The 7,157-nt window shown below is 32.2% G+C and overlaps 1 long non-coding RNA gene across 1 annotated transcript; it reads left to right on the top strand.

Moving 5' to 3' along the window:
- Positions 1 to 437: 437 nt before the first annotated feature.
- On the top strand, positions 438 to 6,904 carry LOC126883191 (uncharacterized). The gene is made up of 2 exons (XR_007697553.1): positions 438 to 656; positions 6,654 to 6,904. It is a non-coding gene; the product is annotated as an uncharacterized LOC126883191 (long non-coding RNA).
- The last annotated feature ends 253 nt before the right edge of the window (positions 6,905 to 7,157 follow it).

Below are 7,157 nucleotides of genomic sequence, written 5' to 3'. Positions count from 1 at the left end.
AGTTTAAGTCCGACCGTTCCAAATTTTTAACCTGTTCCACAATTAAAACTTCCCCTGTTACAGTGTTCTCATATATCACAGTTTATTTGACTAGACACCGTTTAAGCTATTAACAAGTTTTCAGCTTACTATTAATCAACTTTTTTTTCATACGCGGGATAAGGACCTAACTGATCGTCTTCCTATTGGGGAACCGCCTCTCGCCGTCCTTACTATTTTGTTTTTTGTCATTTGGCTCATGTAGTTGTTCCATTATACTCTTCTGCTTTTTACCCAGTTATTAATGTTGTCCACCTTGCATATCTGTCGTATATCTGCACTTCTAGCTCTTCCCATATCCCATCGATATTTCAAAGTATTTTCATCTCTGCTGTTTCTAGCATTCTTTCTGTCCTTTCTGTATCAAGTCGTGTTTCTGCCGCGTATTTATGTCATTATTGGTCTGATAACTGTTATGTAAATTGCGCCTTTCACTTCTTTTCCAATATTGGTGTGGTAGTTATAAACACAACAAGTGTCGAATCAAGTTCTGAACACACGGATAATGATATATTTCAACTTGTCAAAAATATGTCCCATGTACAGTAGTAAAAGTGATCTCTCCATTAGTCATGAATTAAGACAATTCGACTGGAAGACGAATTGTTCGTTTTCATGTAAGGATTTTATGTGTATATTCAAAGTGTAGTCTTATTTCTTTAGTTCTCAAATTAATAAGCACGTTAAATTTCATTTGTATTATGTATTTTTAATTATCTTTGGTGTCAATTTCATAAAGAAATGTGAACAATTAACAACATTATTACTGTTTAACAAATATTGAACCATAACTTAAAAATAAAAGTTTACTCATTAATTTCTATTGCGCCGCCTAGGTTTTACAAACGGCGCCGAAAATCGGTGTCGAATTTTGTTTTTATACTGGTCCAACTGACATCGTAAGTAATAATATCTTTCTTTCAATATTCTCTGGTATCATTGACCTGACCTAACCGAAGTTTAATATTGTTTTTGCCCTAATATTTTTATGGCCAATAATTCTTTCTTAAAAAAAACGTGCCATTTACAAGGTGTCGTATCATATTCACTTCGGAGATTTTATCGTCTCAGATGGCTAGAGTGTTATGTTATTAATTATTGTTTTGCTTCATTTACGATATTTTTAACAGCTGAATTTGTTATTTTAGGCCAAGGACAAATTTCGTAAAAGGGTTTCTCAGCTTTTAGAATTGTGTCTATTTGTCTTGATTGTCAAAATATTTATGTAAATTTGCAAATAATTCGTCGTTTCAACATTAAATAATGTGTTTTAAGCTATTTTTTGTTTCATTTAAGTTGATCTAAATTAGAATAATATTGCTTCGTATAATAGTATACATCTAATTCGAAGGGGAAAAACCAGCGTGTTCTAGAATGAAATTACATATCTAACCTCCCCTTCTGGTGGCCTCAAATGTGTATTTAGAGGCCATCTTTGTACAGAAAGCAACAAATACGTACCCATCCCCTTAAATAAAAAATATAAAATTTCTTACATATACTGAAGTAAACTCCGCTTTTCCAACCATATAATGTCACATTTGTATATTCTGTCAAATTGTCGTATTAACCAAAAACTGTAGATAACGGTTATCGTTGAAATCACTATTGAACATATTACGGGAACGAACAAGATTTCAACCCTTGTCTTATCTCCTAAAATATTAAAATAATATAGGTATTTATACGAAATATATAACAAATACATTTCATACTGTATTTCAGAAAGCACTTCTCCTATTTCTAACTCAATTTAACAATACTATATTATTAGCAAGCAAGTTACATCATACTTAAAGATTTAAGTGGATAAACGGGTTTTGTGATAATTACAAGTACAGGCGAACCCGCTTATTGGAATAGCCTTCGTGCCAAGCAAAAGTATTCCTATAACAGGGATATTTTAATAACCGATCATATGTGCATAGTAAAAACGTTTTGGGACGTCAAATTTTTATTCCTTTAGCCGGGATATTCCTTTAACCGGTATTCTAATAAGCGGGTTCGACTGTATTTATGAAAAGTAAAGTTAAGTCAGAGATTTTAATTTAGAACCCTTTTACTACGAATATCAGATTAGTGACATCGCCATCGTACTGCACTCACTGCAGTTAATTGGCTATTGTTTATCTTGTCTATTCAAATACCTACTCAAAGATTATATTTTAAACATTTTTGTATAGACCAAGTAAAAACTAGAAAAGCTTTGCTCTGCCTCTATTATTAAATTCGTAAACGGTAAATGTAGCGTTAAAGGTTTAAAAATGATTTTGTTAATATTGCAATCAATGAAGGCATTTCGCTCCGAATTCCATCCTACTGCATCAATTTACTTGAAAATTTTCTACATATTTCTTTTTAACTCAAACATTTTTGTGTTATGCGTGGTTGAAAAGTTGCCATTTCCATTGAAAAATTTTAAATAAAAACTTCTTTTCGGACGGTGTTTTGCGAATACCTTAAAAACTATGCATCTAACGAACAAAACTATATATTAAAACATTTTTGTAGCTTATTAGAAAACAAACATATTTGTTTCTTTATAAATCTCTAGTTATAATACAAAACGAGATATTGTAGGTGAAAAGAGATTTTTTTTGGTGCATGCACAAATAATCGTAGGTATTTCGTATTTGAAAAGACCTTTAAAATGAGCACTGCTAAATGACGATTATATTAAAACTAAGCGAGCTATTCTTCTTCTTGTAGTTCCTTCTCCTATCAGAGGTCGGTTATCATCACAGCTATCCATACCTTATTGACGGCTGCTCTGAAAAGATCTACTGAGCTGCAACTATATCAGTCTCTTAAGTTTCACAGCCAGGAAATTCTTCTTCTACCTATAGATCTTTTCCCCTTAATTTTGCCCTGCATTATACGCCATAATATCTCATATGTTGCACCTCTAGTAATGTGGCCCAAATATTCCAGCTTTCTTGTTTTGATGTTCTATATCATCCCGCAATCCTTTTGTAGCCTTCTTAACACTTCTGCATTCGTAACTCGTTGAACCCATGGTATTTTCAAAATCCTTCTATAGCACCACATCTTAAATGCTTCCAACTTCTTTATGTGTTGTCCATTCCATACAACAAAGTAGAGAACACCTAGCACCTTAAGACTCTTCTTCTCAGCTCCAGAGGCAGGTCTCGATTAACAACCCTTTTTTTTCATTTTTAAAAATGCTTTTCTTGCAATTTAGATGCGTGTCCTTATTTCTCTACAATGGGGATTGTCTTCATTTACCCAGGTTCACAGATATATGTAGTTATTCACTCGTTCTACTTATTTCCCTCGATATCTAGCCTTCCTACTCTGTGTTTCCTAGAAATAATCATAAACTTGGTTTTCTTAACGTTCATTTATAAGTCCATATTTTATACTGACTTGATATAATCTATTTTGCTTCTACATAATATAGTATTTGTCACTCCGAGAAGTCAGTACAGGTTTTTACGAATAGCAACGATACCCGTTCGCAGCCTCAGCGAGCGGTTAGCGAGCGAAGTGGACCGGGTTAAATTCTTTATTTAAAAGCCACCACTGGTATCAGTACCGATTATGTAGCAACATATGTCCTTTACTTCTCATTTGAAAAGCATTGCCATTTAAAAGCCGTACTGACATCTCAGAGTGACAAACACTATAAACTGTCTGCAAATATAGCGTTGTCGTCTGCGATTCTTATGCTGTTCAAGATTTTTCCGTTTATTGATATACCCTGTTTTTCCTCTGATATTGCTTCCTTAAAAATAGCTTCGCTACGGATTGAGTAACAATGCAGACAACATGCAACCCTGTCTAACACCTATTTTAATTTCTATTATTTCCGTTTTTCATTTTCAATTTTAACCATTGCTTTTTGATTCTAGTACAGTTTGAAAATAGCCCGTATATCTCGACTGTCCACACTCTTTTCTTTTAAAAGTTCTTCGAGTTTCTGATGTCGCACTTTATCAAAAGCCTATTGAGAATCTATAAAGCAGATATAGAGATCCTGGTTCATATCTAGTCGTCTTTGCGCCAGAACGTTAAAAGCGAATAGAGCCTCTCTCTTTCCTAGTCCTCCTCTGAATCCAAACTGGGTGTCATCTATATCTTCTTCTATTTTTTGTACAGTTTCTTGTGTATTATTTTTAGGAATATCTAAGTGTGCGGCGTATTAACGAAATTGTTCTGCACTGGGAGCATTCCGTCGCATGTACTGACTTGGGTAGTGTTACAAGCGTTGTCATAAATTAGTGTGTTATTAATGCCTTCTGGTCCAAATTAATTAAATGGAATAAACAAGTCTTCAATACATTATACTTTATTTATGGGTAACAGACAATATTGTAAATAATAACACTAATGATCCATAGCGTCTCGACCTCTACATACTAAGTTAATAACTATATATCTATATCACAATACTGATTCCTCAGCGTATTTTATATCGATCTAAATAATAACAAATATACTTAGTTCAAGTTCACGCATATTAAACATGTGATAGAAAACTATAAACTGATATTGAGTGTTCATATTATACTACATCTCTGCCGTTAAAAAAAATTAAAGTCCTAAGAAGAGAAGAAGAATATCTGAAGATATATTCCTCTTTCCCTTTTACAAAAATGTTTTTGGCTACCTAAAAAATTAAATTTCTATATTGAAGTAGTGAGAAAGGTCCGGCGATATAAGGCCTAACTAAATAAACCTAGATAAGAGTTTCTGTAAGCTAACTGTGATCCTAATATACCTATACAAAATATATTATAATCTCAAAATATTTACATTTTTCTCTATTTAACTAAACTGTATTTCTTAAACTATCACTATTTCACGTCGTGTCTTTTAGTCTTTTTTTTTCGTTCACTAATTCACTTCATCAAAACAGTGTCCACAGTGAATAAAATTGATCCTAACTTTTACATAGTCTTCAAGTGCATATAAGCCGTAAAAAATCTAATTGTAATAATAATAAAATCTCGAAACTAATAATTCCTAAGCTAAGCTAAATATTACCTAAATCTCTATTAAGTGGTTTGGACATAGTATATTGTGCAACAAGTGCAGAAAGGTACTAATTTCTCACGAGTTTGAAAAGTTGCGGTATGAGCGCAAGCGAGTGCCGCAATTCAAACGAGTGAGAAATTACCTTTCTGCACGTGTTACACATTATACTTTTTCTACAACCACAGTTTTTCCTAAAAATAAAAATGACAATTTCCAAACGAAGATTAATTATAATAATGTGTGATATGTTTTAAACTGTATTTAATTAATACTAATCAATTTAAATTCCTTATACCTAAACAAATTGCACAGAAATCAGTTAAAAAATTAATGCACTGCCTTAATTTGTTTAAATTTAAACTATTTTAAAAAAATTATTACACAATAGTGTCACATTTGACGTTACATTTATGCAGTCACAGAGATCCACCAAACCTACTTCATTTGACCTAACTTGCTGCGGTTGCTAAATCGTTATTGGTTATTTTTTGATAATTATAAAATGTTAATTAAGAATAAAATTGTAAAATAAAACAGTTGTAACATTCATAATTTAATTTCTATTCTATAGTTATAATTATTAAGGTACCAAGGGTATTATAAGGATAATAACGCTTGAGGTCAATGGTGTATAGACCGAGGGCCTTCGGCCCGAGATATATACGTTGACTGAAAGCGTTATTATTATAATACCCTTCAACGTTTAATATCCCACTAAATTATTCTTTATATGCAAAAAATTTGAATGAATTTTGAATTAATTAGTTTTAAAAAATAAGTAAATTTAGCAGAAACAGTCGTAACGTAATTGTGGTAACTATAGTTTTATTTAGAGTTTTATTTGTCAACTTGACAGTATTTAACTCGTTATTTAAATTTAATAGGCCCTCGGGCGTTATTTTCAATAACATCCTTATATACCCAATAACACCTAACGCTTGGGCGTTATATCGTACTGAATAGACTTCGAAATAATGTCATTATTTGTCAAATAATAGACCAGTTGGACATTATAGTTATTAAGGTACCAAGGGTATTATAAGGAAAATAACGCTTGAGGTCAATGGTGTATAGACCGAGGGCCTTTGGCCCGAGGTATATACGTTGACTGAAAGCGTTATCATTATACTACCCGTGGTGCATTCAACGTTTAATGTCCGACTAAATTATTCTTTATATGCAAAAAATTTGAATGAATTTTGAAATAATTTGTTTTTAAATAAATACATTTACCAGAAATTGTCGTAACGTAATTGTGGTAACCGTAATTTTACTTAGAATTTTATTTGTCAACTTGGCCCTAGGGCGTAAGTTTTCAATAACACGCCCTTGGGCATATATCGTACTTAACTGTTACCGTACCTACATATCGTACTTAATAGACTACGAAATAATATCATTATTTGTCAAATAATAAACCAGTCGGACATTAAATATAATAATTGTCTTATAGGTTATATATTGATCTAAACTTTAACCACGGATGTAAACAGAATATAACGTTACTCAAAATGAGGTAGCCAACTCTACAGAAATAACTTTTTCTATGGATGCTATACAATATGCAACTTCTCTCACTAGTTACAAACATTTAAAATGAACAATTCCTCTTGCAGTGAGAAAAGTCGGCCATTGCGGTGAGAAATATTTTTTCTCACGGGCTCTCCTACGGTCTTTCATACTATGATCGCCGTTTCCATGGTAACATGCACAATACAAACACAATTAATGTTGTCAAATAAATGTGTCAAAGAAAAACCTACCAGGAATTACCTTTCAAAACTGTTCAAAAATAACTGTTAATTAGAATTTTAAACAAATAAGGTATGTAAATTTTAAGAATATTAAATACCTACATGTATATGTATTTTATTTCAATTTATCCATAAATATAACTAAAAGCACCTAAATTATTTAATTTTGAAGTTTCAATTCTTGACAAAACCGCATCCATAGAAAAAGTACAGTGTACAACACATGAGAAAATGACATATTTCTCCCTCGCTTGATTTGCGGCCCTCACCTCGTGCCAATAAACTTCTGCGCTCGTGAGAAATATGCCTTTTTTCTCACTTGTTGTACAATATACTATTCCGGCACAGAAACGTCACTGTTCTGCA

This window comes from Diabrotica virgifera, chromosome 4 (assembly GCF_917563875.1).
Source record: "Diabrotica virgifera virgifera chromosome 4, PGI_DIABVI_V3a".
NCBI classification, from domain to species: Eukaryota; Metazoa; Arthropoda; class Insecta; order Coleoptera; family Chrysomelidae; genus Diabrotica; species Diabrotica virgifera.
This window is presented reverse-complemented; position numbering and strand designations above follow the sequence as displayed.